This window comes from Dromiciops gliroides, chromosome 5, assembly GCF_019393635.1.
Source record: "Dromiciops gliroides isolate mDroGli1 chromosome 5, mDroGli1.pri, whole genome shotgun sequence".
Classification (NCBI taxonomy): Eukaryota; Metazoa; Chordata; class Mammalia; order Microbiotheria; family Microbiotheriidae; genus Dromiciops; species Dromiciops gliroides.
The window spans coordinates 28,702,287-28,719,994 of NC_057865.1; the positions used below are offsets into that span (position 1 = coordinate 28,702,287).

The window sequence follows — 17,708 nt, forward strand, 5'->3', positions numbered from 1 at the left end:
GTTCCCTGCCATGCTGAAGGGAAACATCATGAGCGGTAAGTCATCCTTTATTGGTTAAATAACCCAAAGCCAAGATGTGTTTTGACACACACCTCAAAACCCACACTTCCCCAGCCCTGCAGGGTCTTGTCTGGATTGCTAAATAAAGGGGGAAAGGTAAAATCTTCACTCTCAGTATGCAGAAATCACACAGACCACTGGAAGGGAGGCTAAGTCTGGTCATTGCTACTACAGACTTACTGGGCAACCTTCCAAAGTCTATTAACCATTCTGTACCTCAATTTTCCCATCTATAAAAATGGAACTTGACATGTTTGCTACCAAATAACGGTTATAAATCACCTTGAGATCTGTGGAGGAAAGGGGGTACGTCTAGTGAATTAAATTAAGTGAGATCACACAGGCTCTCAAATCTGGGACCATCTTAGGCAGGCTGGGCTCAATGCAACTGCCCACCACCTCCTCCACTGTCCTCCACCCCTACCTTGGCAGAGAGAATCGGGTACAGAGAAAATGACAGGTGGCTCACCTGGATTTATAATCAGAGATTATCCATTTTATAGGATTTATAATGAGAGATGAAAGAAATGACACAACTACCTTAAGCTATGCCTATTTCCCATTTTGTGAAGCTCTATTCCACACTACCAACCTTTATCTTATGCACTTCTACGCTGAAGACCAAGACCCTCCACATAATGGCTTCCACTTGCTTTTCCGGTCTTAATTCTTTTGATTCCCCATCACGTACACTTCTTGTTCCCTTCAAGCTGGCTTGGCAGCTATTTCCTGTACACAACAATCCATCTCCTGCCTTTTTCCATGGAGCGTCCTCCATGCCTGGAAGGCTTCCCCTCCTCACCTCTGGGTATCAGGAAGCCCTGGTTTCCTTTAAGATAAAGCTAAAATGCCACGTCCTACACAAAGCCCTGCTGCTCTTCTCCAGTTGTCGATGCCTTCCACCTCTCCCAATTGATGAGTTCTTTTGCATAGGAGAGGCAGTGTGGCGTGTAGGATTGAAGGCTGGTCTTGGAGTTAGGACCACTTGAATTTAAGCCTTCCTCCGACACACGGGAGGTCGGGATCACTGATCACCGGGAGCCGGAAGGGACCTCGGCCACCACCTAACCCAGTCTCCTCATTGAACCTCAGAGGCAGCTGAGGTCTGGAGAGGTTGTAATTTGCCTGACATCATACAGGCAATAAGGTCCACGCCCCAGATAGCCTTTCTGCTATAATGCAATCTATAAGAGAAGGTGTCAGATCATGGACAGGTCACTTCGCCCTAGTGTCTCCAGGCAATTCTCTAAGATGACAGGTTAGAAGGAGTCCATCTATCTTGGTGGAGGGAGTTTCCACACTGGGAGTTCTTTGCATGGATGAAGTCACAGGTATGGACTAAATGAAGTTCATAGACATACACATGTATGTATATACTATGTATGCATATAATATATATGTATTATGCACAAACCTTTTTTTCATTTCTCTGTGTTCATGCTGTGTCTTTCCAGTAAGTTGTCAGCCCATGAGGTTAGGTACTGTTTCATTTTGGTACTACCAGTGACTAGCACATAGTAGGTCTGTAATAAATGTTTGTGGAATTGAATTGAATTGAATTGAATTAAAAATGTGTGAATGTCATAAAATCCTCCATGTTGGAGGAAAGGGAAGGGGACACCTCAAGCACATTCCAGAAAGAAGTAGAGTTCTTGTCAGACGGCACACAGGCTGTGAATTCATGCATTCCATTCCTTCATTCATTAATCCTATATGCCAGACCCTGTGCTAGGCTCTGGGAATACAAAGACAGAAAGGAAACATTCTTTGCTTTCAAGAAGTTGATATTCTATCGGGGGTTGGTGAGATGAGGGAACAACACATTTTGGTTGTAAGAAAAAGAGAGGAGAAACAGCTGCTTTTGGATAAGAAAGGGGTAGAAAGATAAGGGAAGAGAGGATACTACTTAGGTCACTGAGTTAGACTCTGAGAGGCCATCTGCTCCAGTGACGTCATTATACAGATAGGGAAACTGAGGCCCAGGGAGGTTGAGTGATTTGTCCAAAGTTGCCCAGGTGGCAAGTACCAGAAATAGTATTTGAACTCAGGTTCTCCTACTCCAGAGCCAGTGTTCTTGCCACTATACCATCAGCCTTAATTGGGTTTTCCACTGGCCACCATCATTTGAAAATATGTCTACCACAATTTGTTACAGATCAAAACTCAGGAATGTTAGTTTGGTACATTCTATATAAATGAAGACCCTCCTTCAAGGCAGGTGCTTTGTCAATACTAAACAAACATTAGAAGGCACAAAGGAGATTTGTGGAGGCCTTGAATAAAGCAGGTGCTTAGTATCACAGGAATACCACAGGGCACAGGCCAGAGAGCTGAAAGGTATCTCAGAGGTCATTTAGCCTAATGTTTTAAATTTTACAGATAAGGAAACTGAGGCCCTAAAAAAAAACCTGGCGTCTCTCCATTATCTAACCGACTGTTAAAACTTTTTACCACAGGCCCCAAGAGAGGAAATGTTAATGGGTTGCTTTTATACAGTGCATTAATTTTTTTTTTTTTTTTAGTGAGGCAATTGGGGTTAAGTGACTTGCCCAGGGTCACACAGCTATAAGTGTTAAGTGTCTGAGGCCGGATTTGAACTCAGGTCCTCCTGACTCCAGGGCCGGTACTCTATCCACTGCACCACCTAGCTGCCCCCCAAGTGCATTCAATTTTGCAAGTGCTTTACCTACAGAGCCACCCAGCTAGTAAGTAGGTCCAGCACTGTTGCATCTAGAGCCCAGCCCCTCCCCACTGCAAAGACTTGGTAAACCGTGGACATCTTCGGTCTTGTATGTGTTGGTTCATCCCAAGATACCAATTCCAACCAAGAGTAAATGACTTGTCTAAACTGTAAATGTGATCTGGGCTATCAAATTGTTTTGTTAATACTGGAGGCAGAGGCGTAACTAGGACTGGGTGACTGGGGTTTGCCCAAGGCTGCTGACATCTAGGTATATTTTGGTGCTTGGTAGGGTTGCTAATAGTCTCTTCTACTGACCTTTTGTAGGCTGCCATCCTTGAATGTCCAACACAGTTATGCTTCTCTCCTGAGATCCATTCCCTCCTTTGCCTGCTCTTGGAGAGGAGTTGGGTTGGTGGAAGGAGAAAGGTTGGGGTCATTCCCAGCCCCTCCCCGCAACTAAAATTTCCCCAGGAGACAGAATACCTTGATACGTCTCTGATCATCAGAGTTATAATTATACTTCAGACAGACTCTGAGAGTCAATAAAGGTCAGCAGAGTAAGGCAAAGAAAGAGTTAACTCCTACTGACATCTAGCTAAGTCATTCTGCAAGGAAGTCTGCCTCAGTTACTTCAACGGAGAAAACTAAAACTTCTCGAGTACACTTTACTACATAGGTTGTGAGAGGAAATGGTCCCTGATTTCCCTTTCTTTCCCTCCCTCCCTTCCTTGTCTCTTCCACCCACCCACTTTCTCTTTCTTTCTTCCTTTCTTTCTGTCCTTCCTTCCTTCCTTCTTTTTTGTGCATCAGAATTCTCAAAGATACAGTTATGCTGATGTGAACCTTTAAAATACTTTCACAACAGGAGAAAAGCCTAATTCTGTATTTTATAACTGCTGCTGTTCTCAGATTACCAACTGCCCGGGTTGTTTGCCTATTGGGGTCCTTGAATTCAGTGAAAAATGCCCAGAGCTTTTCTCACGCACACAGTAGAGGCAGCTTGTAGGGAAGGTGGCCCCACACATTGCCCATACATCGGCTCGCCCTGTCACTTGCTGAACCACCGCGGTCACTATTCTCCTTGCGTGTAAGTGATGGGGTAGCCTGAGAACCGATGAATTCTCCTTCACTAGCTGCAAAATAACCTTCTAATATCCCTTTCCTTTGAAAGTGTCTATTAAATCCTTGAGTACTAAAAGAAATAGCCTTGTCACTACAAATGCCTTAAAGGGATCTCTCTTCAACACTGCAGAAAAGCAATAGGATTTGTTGACCGAGAAGAGGAGCTCGGTGAGGCTTCTAGATGTGGCATCGAAGGGTGAGTCCATAAGTGGGCCCAGATTTAAACGATTTCTTCCCTCTGTCTCCTCACCTTGGTCTGCTAGCAATCCCTTGAGAAAGACTCACATCAAATGGGCAGAATGATGCCTGGTGGACTCCAGGCTCAGAGGGTTTCACCAAACACCAAGGTGTTTTTAAAAGATAATACACAGCTCAATTCCATAGTGGGAGCGGAGAGACTAAGGCTACCAAAGGCTATGCATCTTGAAAGCGGTTGTTTGGAGAAGAGCTAGCTGTACCTAGATAACTCAGGTCTTTTCTTGTATCCAACTGGTTAAAGGATACTGAATTTCACCTTCACCAAAATAAAGCCCAGAACTTAACTGCAATGAATAAAAACCATAACTACAGTAATAATAGTGATTGCTCACATTTGTATAGTTCCTTAAGGGTTATAAAGCACAGCCCAGCACAAAGACCCTGCGAGGCAGGCAGCATAATAAACACTCTTATTCTTGTTTTTATAGATGAGCAAACAGGCTCAGAGAGATGAAAATAATTGCTTGTGGATCTCCAGAATGGTCAAGAAATAGGCTCTTTGGTTAACACGGGAGGTTTATTAACCACAACTCGTTATACTGGATTGGGAGAGACGGAATAAAGAAAAATCAACTTTCAAGGAACTGACATAAAATAAAATGCACTTAATCCTCACTGGACTGGGCATCTTATATTCCTTTAAGGGTTCTCATTCTAAACATCAGTCAATTGCGGTACCATACTGCTGGGACACAACTTCAAAGATTTCAAGCTGGCACAGACCTTAATCAATGTCATCGTCATAACTCTTTACATACATTATCTGAATCGATTCCCACAACAACGTAGTAGGTTAGTTTATTATTCCCATTTTGTAGATGATGAAACTGAGGCTAAGGGAGATTGACCGACTTGCTTAATGTCCTGTAGTTAGTTTCTGAGGAAGGATCTGAATCCAAGTATTCCCGATTCTAAATCCAGAGCTTTGTCTAGTTGTCTTGTTGGTCATGGGGTTATAGGATAATAGATCTAAAACTGGAAGGGAACTTAGAGGGCATTCAGTCTAAAGCTTTCAGTTTACAGAGGGGGAAACTGAGACACAGAAAGGATAAGTGACTTTCCCAGGGTTACATAGCTAGTAAGTGATATGTGATTTGAACCCAAGTATTTGTGATTCTAAGTTCCATCTAGTCTAAATCATTTTACAAATGAGGAACTGTGGCCCAGGAAGGTTCAGACACAGTCAGATAAGTATCCAAGGGGGGGTTTCCCACCCTAGTCCTTTGACTCCAAAGCCAGCATGCTTTTCGTTTCACCATCTTGCCTCCCCTGAAAACTGATTTTCAATTAAATCTCTAATGTTGGTTTGTTCACTTTTTTTCTCTTTCAAAAAACTAGAGTGTAGAAAAATGTGTTTTATTTGAGTTTTTCGCTATTTAGATTATAGGAAAAGGACAATGTACCATAAAAATAACCCAATTAACAACGAATCAATTCAACAAACATTTCTTGAGCACCTACTATGTATAGTGTCAATAAAGTGTTGAAGTTGGACTTAGAAAGACCTGAGTTCCAATTCTGCCTTAGATTTCACTAGCTGTGTAACCCTGGAATAATCATTAACATTTCCAAGTCTTAGCTCCTTCATCTGTGAAATGGGGGAATTGGACTAGTTGGCCATTTGACTTAAATTTTTTCTAGACAATAACTCCACGAGGGACTTTTCTTGTTAGGGCAAGGGGCATGACTTCATCCTACAGATGCGGAAACTGAAGCTTTACTGAAGTTAAGTCACTTGCTAAAATCTGGCCGAGCTACATCCTTGTTTTCTGACTCTTTGTTGAGTAATCTTTCTACCATACCCAATTTCCTTTCATGAAATATAATCTCAGTTCCTAAGGAGCTATATTCATCTTCAGATGTCTTCTTAGTTTAGGACCCCAAAGCACGGAGGGACCAATAATCTATTTCTTTCCCCTAATAGAACCCTTTCCTCATTTTCCAGACTGCCTCAGTTTGCAGTCCACCAAAGACATACTCTGAACACAGAAATCAATACCAGCAAACCGAACCTCAGTTTCTAGAAGGGAAGAAAAGAATACGATCCAGAACCACCCATTCAATCCCCTTGTTCCAAGGAACATCGACCACCATGTAGCTGGTGATGATCTCAAAACAGACGCTGCACAAATACAATAAACAAAATTGAAACTTCACTGGGCTGGGTGCCCAGAAAAACCAGCCACACATGAACACACACAACAGGGGGAAGAAGAAAGAAAGGAAAAACATAGGTTCCAAAAACAAACTGGTGAGTGAAAAAAGCAGACGAAGAAGCTGGCTCCAAAGCTGACTGGCCCCAACAGGAAGGGCAGGAAGACAGAGAGATGGAAGGATTTCATCAGATTTCCTCCACAAAGGGGCTCCTACCCCCATTTCATGTGGAAACCAGTGAGAGAGACTGAGGACAATTTGCCTCCTTAGCATGGTGTGAGCAGAGAGATGGCTCCAATCCCAGTGTCCTGTTTTAATTGTTTCAACAACATCATGAAAGTTCTAAATCATTTTAAATCATTTGCGTGTCAGTTTGATGTTTAACAACTAAGCTTCTTCATGGTAAAACATCCATTTATTAACTCAATTCAAGAAGCATTAGTCAAGTGCCTACTATGTGTTTAAGTACCAGGGAGGGTTACAAAGAAAGACTGAAAAATAGTCCCTGCCCTGAAGGAGTTTGGATTTGATTGATGGGATGCAGCAAGTGCACAGCTTAAATAAAGGTGATATCATTGGACTCAGGGAAGAATATCTCAGGTAGGTGCTTTTGGATCCGTTGGCAGGTCAGTGTAGCCCATACAACCCCTTCTTAGACCAGTCTTTTTAAATGGATAAAATAAAATACATAAGACTATAAAGGAATCCAATCATGTTGAAATAGTTATCATTTTTTAAATCCATGGATGCCAAGTTAAGAGCTCCTATTTTAAAGCATCCAAGCTACTGACAAAACTGTTGGGATCCCTAGGGTACTCTACTGGAGACCTCTACCGAAATTGACATTGAACCCCCAAATGACTTTTCTTTTGCTCTGGCCATTTATCCCCTCATTTGGCATAATGATCATCTATCCCATGCCCATGTCCTCTTTTCCCACAACAATAGCATAAGAGATTTTGTTCAATGCTTTGCTAAAATCTAGATAAAATTTACCTACCTGGCCATCCAGTCAAGTGTATGTGAGATGTCACTGAATCTGACCCCTTCATTTTACAGCTAAGGAAACTGAGGCCCAGAAAAGTGGTAACTTGTCCAAGGCCTCCCATGTCTATTCAAAGCAGCGAAACATGCTTCAAACTTCACATGTCCTTAGGGATTCCTCTAAAATGTCCAAAGTGCCATTGTCACTGGTAGATAACCTGAAATCATAACACCAGAGGATTCAGATCTGGAAGGACCTTCCAGTTCATCTGGACCTATCGAGCCCTTCATTAGAAGTAAAGTGATTTATCCAGGGTCACACAGGTGGTAGGTAGCACAGCCATGATCATAATCCTGGCTCTCCCACTCCTCATAAAAAGTTCTTCTCCTTCTACCCTACTCTAAGAAAGCACTTGTGAATGCTTGCTTTGGCAGCACATATACTAAAATTGGAACACTACAGAGAAGATTAGCATGGCCCCCGTGCTAAGAAAACACTTGTGAATGTTAAACTGTGTTGAAGGAATCTCCATCCTCCCAGTCTCCCCAGGTTCACAACCTTGAAGTCATCCTTGACTCTCTGTCTCTTTGATACTTCATGTCCAATCACTTGCCAAGTCTTATCAATTGGCAACATCTCATACCTTCATACCCTTCTCTTCATGTAAACAATCTTAACCTTATTTCAAATCCTCATCACTTCCAACTGAAGGCAAGAGTTTCCCTGAATCTAGTCCCCCCCCCCCCAATCTGTTCTCCACCCTTTCCAAATGCCTTAAGTAGGCTTACAATGAATGTTATTCCCATCCTTCAAACTGATCTTCTTAAAATACAGATCTGACCGTGCCCCTCCCTCAAAACCTTGGGCAGTTCTGAATTCTGCATTGCCTCTAGGATAAAAAACAAACTCCTCAGCCTCTCACCTAAAGCCTTTCCCCCCAATCTGGCTCCCAACAACCAACAACTGTTACATTTATATCCCCCATTATGAACTCTTCATTTTAGTCAGTTGCCTGCTGGCCATGCCCCATATACAATAACTCATCTCCTCACTGGGTAACCTTCCCTTGGCATCTGGAATGTCCTCCTCCTTTACACCTGGGTCAGGGAATCCCAGTTTCTTTCAAAGCACAGCTCAGGTGATGTCTGGCAAGGACCTATTATGAGTCGCCAGTTTTTAGTGTGCTCTTCTCCTTCCCCTTCCCCCTCCCTGCCCTTGAAAACACTTTATATTTACTTCTTTGTGGACACATATCCCTTTCCCTTCTCCAGCAAAATGCCTGGTGTGGAGTAGGTGTGTGATAAATAGCTGTCGAATTGAATTTATAGCATTATAAAGGAATGAGCGTTATTGCTTCTGCGATCCCCTTTCCTTCCTTCTCCAGGGTGACTAGTAGAGATCTGGGCACAGAGTAGGTACGCAAAAAGTATTTGTTGACTAACTGGCCATAGTAGAGAGAGGACCTTGATCAATCAATCGGTCATTCAATTGATCAGTCAATCAGCGACTCAGTCTGACAACTAGCATTTATGAAGCACCTACTATGCGTCAGGCATTGTGCTGTGGTAAGTACTGGGGATACAATGAAAGGCAAAAGCCAGTTCAGAAAATGGTCAGAGCCAGGAGATCTGGAATGTTTAAGGTGAGGAACAGCCAGTGTCACTGGATCGCAGAGTGCAGAGGGAGGAAAGGTGTAAGAAGCCTGGCAATATAGCATTTATTAAGTGCCCACTCTAAGTCGGGCACTGTCAGCCCGTCATTTCAGATGTGTCTGACTGTTACCCCACACTTGGGGTTTTCTTGGCAGAGACAATGGAGGGGTTTCCCATTTTACAGATGAGGAAATTGAAGCAAAGAGGGTTAAATGACTTGCTCGGGGTCACACAGCTAGTAAGTGTCCGAGGCCAGTCATTAAGCATTTTCTAAGGACTTCCTGCTAGAAACTGGTAATATAAAGATGACAAAGTACTCACACATGCTTCCATCAAATGGTCAGCAGCTAGGCTTGACTGTTATTTTAGCTACTGTGACTATTTAAAGGGGAAGAAGCTAAAATTGTCTGGTCCAGAAATGGGTTGGGTCAGGTAGGCACTTGCCAAGGGACGAGTGTCTACCATCAGACCTATGTGTCCAAGGATAGAGCCAGGGTCTGAAATCCTCCTGCCGGATGCATCAAACTTCGTGGCCCTAGATGGGTATTATGAATCTGCTCGCAGAGGGTCAAGCCCTAACTAGAAGTTACACAGACCACATAGACTGGGTCATTTTTCAGAATTCCAACTCTCTCCTTCCTCCAAATCATAAATAAAACAACATCCGCTTCAGAGTTTCCAGGTCTTAGTAATTTAGCCAATAAAGAAATAAACTTGGCCAGAGTCGAAGACCTAGACCCAACATAAAGTCTCATCATTCTGGTTGTTCAGACTTTTTAGGGGGAGGATCAGCTTCACCAGATGTCTGGGCTGAGACTCGCTGCCTCTTCCTCTTCTAGATAAAGCATCAGCTTTTATTTTCTACTTACAAGGTGTATAATGATTAAGTATTTCGGTTGCCAAGGGTGAAATGTGGTAGGAACTAGCTGCTGGCCTGGTGAGTGCATTTGTAATTGTCCCCTCTCTGAAGGATGGAGAAGTCAGGCACGGCTAGTCACAGAAATGACACAAGGAAGATGATAGCAGGGCCCCACTGAGGCTGCAGGATGATGTGCAGTATAAAGTGGAAATGTTTTCACTGGGGAAAGATGACCTCCCATCACTCAGAACCAGCCCCGTGCAGCTGCCAGTGAACTTGGATTCTCCCTGCATGCATCAAGTGGACTGGCACTGATCTTCGGGGAAATCCCATATTTATCTCCATGTACTGAGCCATGAGGGTGCAGAGTCCTGCCTAATGAGCCCCTGGCCAGAACATCTGGCCATGAGGATGCGATCTTGGTCTTGTCAGTTCAATAATTCAATTTAGGCTGGGTGCTAGGTGCATAGAGATCAATCCAGACACAGTCCTTGCCCTCAAGGATCTTATAGTCTAATAGAATATGACATGTACATAAACACATAAAGCAGCCAGGTGGTGCAGTGGATAGAATGTTGGGGTCAAGTAATCCTGAGTTCAAATCTGGCCTCAGACAGCAGCTGTGTGATCCTGGCAAGTACTCTCTGCCTCAGTTTCTTTATCTGTAGGATGGGGATAACAATGGCACTTAACAAAAAAAAAACAACAAACCAAAACAAAAAAAACCAATAGCACTTAACTCTCAGTGTGATGGAGTGGCTAACATGAGGTAATATTTGTGAATATCTTTGAAAGGAGCAGATTCTAGCTATTATTGCTATTGGTAATGAAAGGTCAAATGTAATAAGGGAAAAGAAGAGGTTCAGACAACATACTGTTAAAACTGGGGGTGGGGGAGTAATTTTCAACTGGGAACTGGGCAGGGAGGGCGGTGGAGATAGAAGCATTAGAAATTCATTAGGAGGATACTGCAATAACCCAGGCAAGAAGTAATAAGCACTTGGGGGCAGCTAGGTGGCCCAGTGAATAAAGCACAGGACCTGGATTCAGGAGGACCTGAGTTCAAATCTGATCTTAGACATTTGACACTTATTAGCTCTGTGGCCCTGGGCAAGTCACTTAACTCTCACTGCCCCATGAAAGAAAGAGAGAGAGAGAGAGAGAGAGAGAGAGAGAGAGAGAGAGAGAGAGAGAGAGAGAGAGAGAGAAGGAATGAGAACTTAAATTGGGATAGTGGGAAATGCCAGGGTATATTTGGGGGAAGGGTAGTGTGTGAAACTGATATAAGATATTATCATGAAGTCAAAATTCAGAGACAAGATATGGCACATACGGGAGAGCCCAAAGTAAGAATAACTCCAAGGTTTCAAGACTAAACAAGAGAATGAAAGGTAGTACCATCAATAGAAGGAAGCTTTTTGAGGGATGGTGAGGAGTTGAGTTTTGGTCCTACTGGGTTAGCTACCGCCTCTGTTTCTGATATAGGAGCATAGCCCATAGTGTCCTATAGGGCCGAAAGGTCAAGGAGGAGAAAGCTTAAGAAAGGGACACTGGATTTGATGAGTAGTAGCTTCAGTGGAGTAGAAGTAAGATCATAAGTAGTTCAGGATTGAATGGGACTATAGAGAAAGGGGAAGCAGAAAGTGTAGACTACACATTTTAGGAGTCTGACAGTAAAGACAGATGAAGCAGATTGGAAGGAAAATGTATCTCAACCAGGGTAAAGGAGATCTGAACATATCTATAAGCAAGAAGGAAAGAGTCAATGGAGAAAGAAACTTAAGATGCAAGGCAGGGGACACAATTGAAGGAGGTAAATGGTTAGGATTGAAGACACAAATGGAGGGAACAGCCTTCAAAAGGAGGGGAGGGAGTTTATTTATTTATGCTCCAGACTGAGTAAAACTGATGAGAATTTTATAAGGTCAATTTCTAACAACAGCATCCTATATTCAAATACACTCAACTAAAATAGATTTTTGATCATGAAGATTCTAGACCATAATGCACCAAGCTAGGAAGAACATTCAAGACTTTTTTGGCTTTTCCCCTTACCTCCCTAAAACTGGTATTTACCCAAAGTATTTTTCTGTTTTCTTCTCTTCTGATGAGCTATTTCTTTCTCATGCCATGGGTCACTCTCTTTCCCCAAAGCCTAACTGCTGACGTGGCACTGGAAAATGGGGATAATAATAGCATTTATTTTAGCCACCTGCTTCTAGGTAATTATTTGGAAGTTAAAGTCAATGTCACCCTTAGATCTCTAATTTTAAAAAATGAAAACCATAGGATTATAAATTTGGAGTTGGGAAAGACCCAAGGGGAAATGTAATCCAACCCCTTCATTTGTGACAGATGAGGAAACTGAGGATGTTAATCGATTTGCCCAAGGTCAGAAGTTTTAATGTGGCTTCTTATACAAATTTAATTATAGCAGAGTCAAAGCACAGTACCTGACTAACAATAACTCACATTTCTATTCACTTTTCTCATAACAATCCTGGGACATGAGCAGTAGAGGTAGAGGTATTATTATTGCCATTTTCAGATGGAGAAACAGATATCAAGAAGCGATTTGCCCGTGATTGCACAGCTAGTAAGTGTCTTGGCACTGGAAGGAGGATTCAAACTCGGGTCTCCTGATTCCAAATCTAGCATGATATTTACTGTATAACTACTCAAAAGATAGCTGTTGTTTACCCAACTAATATCAGTGAAAAAGCTCAAGGAGAAGGCTGTGAACTCTTCCAGTAGGTGTAACAATTTACAAGTAAGAGTCTCATAGTCCAGTGGAAATTGCTCAGAGTTATAGATTCTAGACTTTATTTTATTTGTTATTTTTATTCATTTATTTGTATATTTATTTTTTACTTATTCATTTGTTCATTCATTTATTTATGTATCTATTTATTTATTTATTCGTTCATTCATTTTTAGTGGGGCAATGAAGGTTAAGCTGTGGAATCAGCTCTGGTTTCAAATGCTGCTTCTGATGCTGGCTACAGATGTGACCTTGGGAAAGTCACTTACAGGAAGACAGAAAAAAATTGTCATTAGTACTCTTTCTCAGGTTACGTCAGGGCTGTGCTGGTATATGTTTAACAACCAGATCCCCAGAAAAAAAAAAACAAACATCCCCATGAGACATTTTAAAGTTTAATTTGCATTACTAACATTTTCTCCTTCACTTTCTTAAGTTTAGACAATCAACAAAACAGACACAGAAGGACCTAGGTGGACAGGCTCAGTGCTTCATCAGTTGAGCAGGGAACCAACCAGCCAGCAGTATTGGAACTCCTAAAAAAACAGTGAATGTGACCCCATGAGTGTAGCACTATCATAAAGCAGTGATGGAGCTAAACTATTTAGCAGTCGGTTTTGTGGGAAGGTGCATCTTTCACAACCCACTAAGGTTCTTAAAGGGCCAGTGAGCCAGAACTCAGGAGCTGAGATTAGGTTAAATCCAAGCTTTCCCAGAAACCACAAGGAGAAAACCAGGTTATTCAATTAAACAACCTCATCCCCTGTGGTTTTGTTAAAAATGTCAAAGTTCAGGAAGAGGCATAAGGTGTGTTGGGTTTTCTGGGAAATGAGGGTGTCTATTTCCCTTACTTAAACACTGGGATGAATCCTTCCTCTCAGGGGTCTGGGCATTCCCTCCAGGAATGCAAATCTGAACTCTAGGTGTGGGTGATTCTTGCCCTAAATGCTCTTCAGAGAAACCACCTGATATTCTGGGGGATTTTTTTTTTTTGGTTCTCCTAATAGCTCAGGCATACCAAGCTAGAACTGTAGCAATACTACTTACAACTTAATATAACTTGTGTCAAGTCACTAATTCTCTGACCTTCAGTTTCCTCATCTATAAAATGAGGGGGTTGTACTAGATGGGTCATCTGACATTCATTAAATACCTGCTCCGTGTTGGGCACTGGGCTAAATTCTACATGACATCTCATGTCCCTTCTAGTGCTACTAAATTGACAAGTCTGTATTTGAAACTCACATGAACTTCCTTTGGGACTATCATTCACACCCAGCTCATCGGTCTTCCCAGCTGACATAGCTGTTGACTCTTTCACTCTGGGCCAAAACCACAAAGAAGGACCACTGAGGCAGGATTGGTCAGGCGCCAGTTTTTCTCTTTCTTGTCTTCTCATGAAATCAATCTTAAACTCTCTAGTGTTTTTTTTTTAATGAAAGCTATTGAAAAGAGATGATGCATCACATTTAAAAATGACATGTGGGGCATAGACAATTTAGGGCAGCTCATGCAAATCCTGCCTTACAACTTGTGGATGCCAAGAGTCACGGAATGCTTATTCATCATCACACAATAGAGCCAGTGATTGCTAGGGTAAGAGCTTCGATTTTATGTGAAGATGGGGAAAGAGAATGAAGAAAAGACACTGATTTGCAAACAATCTCAAACAGTTGGGATTTCTGGCACAAACTCCAATTTTCTCTCATTGAAACAGTGGAGGACTGTCTGGGGTTTCTATAGATCAAATCCAATCCAAAAATCGTCACATTTTATGCTTATTCTAGAATTCAAATGATTTCTCAATTAGAAGAGCATAAAATGCCACTGAGTCTGTACTGGTTCAAAAAGATCAGCTAAAGGTTGGAAGGATTTCATTACTATGGAATGTTGTGTGTGAGAAGTGCTTTGTACACCTCAAAGTTCTATATGTGATAAGCTCTCATCTTATCCAGTACCTTCCCCTATGGAAAAACCATACCTATTTGGTATCTCAAATAAAGGGCGAGTAGGTGGTGAGTAGATAGAGCGCTGGCCTGGAGTTCAAACCCAGCCTCAGACACTTCCTAGCTGGGTGACCATGGGCAGGTCATTCAAACCCATTTTCCTCAGTTTCTCATCTGTTGTTGTTGTCGTTTGTTCTCCAAGAGGACCAAGATACGAGGAGATGATGTCACGACTTGCAGTGAATTGGATTGAAGTGAGGGAGGGCTGTGCAAAGTGACCAGCCTCAGTGTCTCCTCCAGAGCCATCTGGTTCCAGTGGCAAGAGATACATCAGGATGACTGGAGATGGCCCTGGATGCTGGAGGCAAGCAGGGTGAAGTGACTTGCCTGGGGGTCACACAGGTAGTAATGTCAAGTGTCTGAGGCTGGATTTGAACTCAGCTCCTCTTGACTCCAGGGCCAGTGCTCTATCCTCTGTGCCACTTTGCGGTTCTCATCTGTAAAATGAGCTGCAGGAGAAAATAACAAACCACTCCCGTATCTTTGCCAAGAAAACCCCAAAGGAGGTCCTGAAGAGTTGGACACAACTGAACAACAACAGAGTCCTGGGAGGTTGGTTCAGACTGTTAATTTTACAGAAGATGAAACGAAGGCTCAGAGATTTCGCGGCTAGGCCATGCACACACAGTTGCTGACCACCAGAACCTAAACTTGGCTTTTTATCAGGGTCTGTCCATTTGTCTTCTTGATTTCAGTCCCATCAGAGGACTTCTCTCCTTGTGTGTCCAGAGAAGGAGAAAGGACACTTGCCTCTGAGGTGAGCCAACACTCATCATCTAATCTACATGCTTGGAAACTTGCTAAAAGGCCATCCTCAGTCAGGGAGGGAGAACTTCCCAACGTCATCTTAATCAGCTAGCTGGGAATCTTCAGATGGCTAAGAACCTATGGGTCTGCAGCCCCAAGACCATAGCTTTACATGACAGGCAGCCCAGTCCCTGGGGGTGGATCACAAATGGGGGCTGAAAACAAAGCCAAAATTAGTCCCTCAGCTTGTCTGTCACACCCAGCCACCTCAGAGCTTCCAGTCCTCAAAGGGAGATGTGTCTGAGTGAAGTCTGCAGGCAGGAATTCTCAAGATAATTCCCAAACTGCCTGCATTTTGAGCAGTCCTTAACACACCTGGGTCTGTTTCATTTCTAAAGTGTCACACCGTGTTGGGTTCCCAATACAGCCTGATAGAGAAGGACAGGGAGTACAACCCAATGGCCCAGAACATGCTGTTAAGGTGAAGGGAGACACACTGGTTTTGATCAGATGCCCACTAGCAATTCAGCCAGTGGCTGCTAACTTGCTCTGAGATATGTGGAATGTAAAATCAGCCTCCTGTAGTCCCTCTGTCACAGTCACACACAGAGTGCTGATGGTGTTAGAACACAGTTTTTCATGCTCAGTCCTGGGAAATCCAACCTAACCCAACCTGACCTAATCTCATCGGTCCAATCCAAATCCAATAAGCACTAAGTGCTTACTAAGTTCAAGGTTCTATGTTAGGAACAAGAGCCCTCAAAGTAGAACTGCCCTCCCAGCCTTAGCAGATCTAAAACTGTATTATAAAGCAGCAGTCATCAAAACTATTTGGTACTGGGTAAGAAACAGAATGGTGGATCAGTGGAATAGGTTAGGTACACAAGACATAGTAGTAAATGACTATAGTAACCTACTGTTTGATAAACCCAAAGACTCCAGTTTCTGGGATAAGAACTCACTATTTGACAAAAACTGCTGGGAAAACTGGAAAATAGTATGGTAGAAACTTAGCATAGGCTAACATCTTATACTGTATACCAAAATAAGGTCAAAAGGACACATGTTTCAGACATAAAGGGTGATACCAGACAAATTAGGAGATGAAAGAATAGTTTACCTCTCAGATCTATGGAGAGGGGAAGAATTCATGACCAAACAAGAGACAGAGAACATTGTGGGTTATTTTGATTACATTAAATTAAAAAAGTTTTTGCACAAAGAAAACCAATGCCACTAAGATTAGAAGGAAATCAGAAAGCTAGGAAACAACAATTTTTACACACAATGTTTCTGATAAAGACCTCATCTCTAAAATATATAGAGAACTGAATCAAATTTATAAGAATACAAGTCATTCCCCAATTGAGAAATGGTCAAAGGGTATGAAGAGGCAGTTTTCAGATGAAGACATTAAAGCTATCAATAGCTATAAGGAAAGATGTTCTAAATCACTATTGATTAGAAAAATGCAAATTAAAAAATCTCTGAGGTACCACCTCATATTTATCAGATTGGCTAATATGACAAGAAAGGAAAAATGATAAATATTGCAGAAGATGTGGGAAAACTGGAACACTAATGCATTGTTGGTGGAGTTGTGAACCGATCCAACCATTCTGGAGAGCAATTTAGAACTATTTCCAAAGAGCTATAAAACTGTGCATACCCTTTGACCCAGCAATATCACTACTAGGTCTATATCCCAAAGATATCATAAAAATGGGAAAAGGACCCATATGTACAAAAATATTTATAGCAGCTCTTTTTGAGATGGGAGAGTTGGAAATTGAGGGAATGCCCATCAGTTGGGAAATGGCTGAACAAGTTGTGTTATATGAATGTAATGGAATACTATTGTATCATGAGTGATGAACAGGCAGATTTCAGAAAAAAAAACCTAGGAAGTCTTACATGAACTGATGTTGAGTAAAGTGAGCAGAACCAAGAGAATGTTGTACACAGTAACAGTAACACTGTGTGATGATCAATTATGATAGACTTAGCTCTTCTCAGAAATACAATGATCCAAGACAATTTTAAAGGATTCATGATGTAAAATGCTCTCCACATCCCTAAAAAGAACTGTGGAATCTGCATGCAGATTGAAGCATACTATTTTCACCTTTGTTGTTGTTGAATTTTTTACTCTTCCTTTTGTTCTGATTCTTATCTCACAACGTGACTAATGTGGAAATATGTTTAACATGATTGCAATGTATAACCTATATCAGACTACTTGCTATCTTGGGGAGGGGGAAGGAAGAGAGGGAGAAAAATTTGGAACTCAAAATCTTACAAAAATGAATGTTGAAACTATATTTACATGTAATTGGAAAAAATACTGTTAAGATTTTAAAAAGTAGAAACACCTTTCAAACTACCAGTCTCGGTTCTTCCCCAGTATTTAGAGGAATCATC

General features: G+C 42.0%; 1 pseudogene; it reads left to right on the top strand.

Annotated features, from left to right (window-relative positions):
* Positions 1–7,684: 7,684 nt before the first annotated feature.
* Positions 7,685–7,781, top strand: LOC122730228 (annotated as a pseudogene).
* The last annotated feature ends 9,927 nt before the right edge of the window (positions 7,782–17,708 follow it).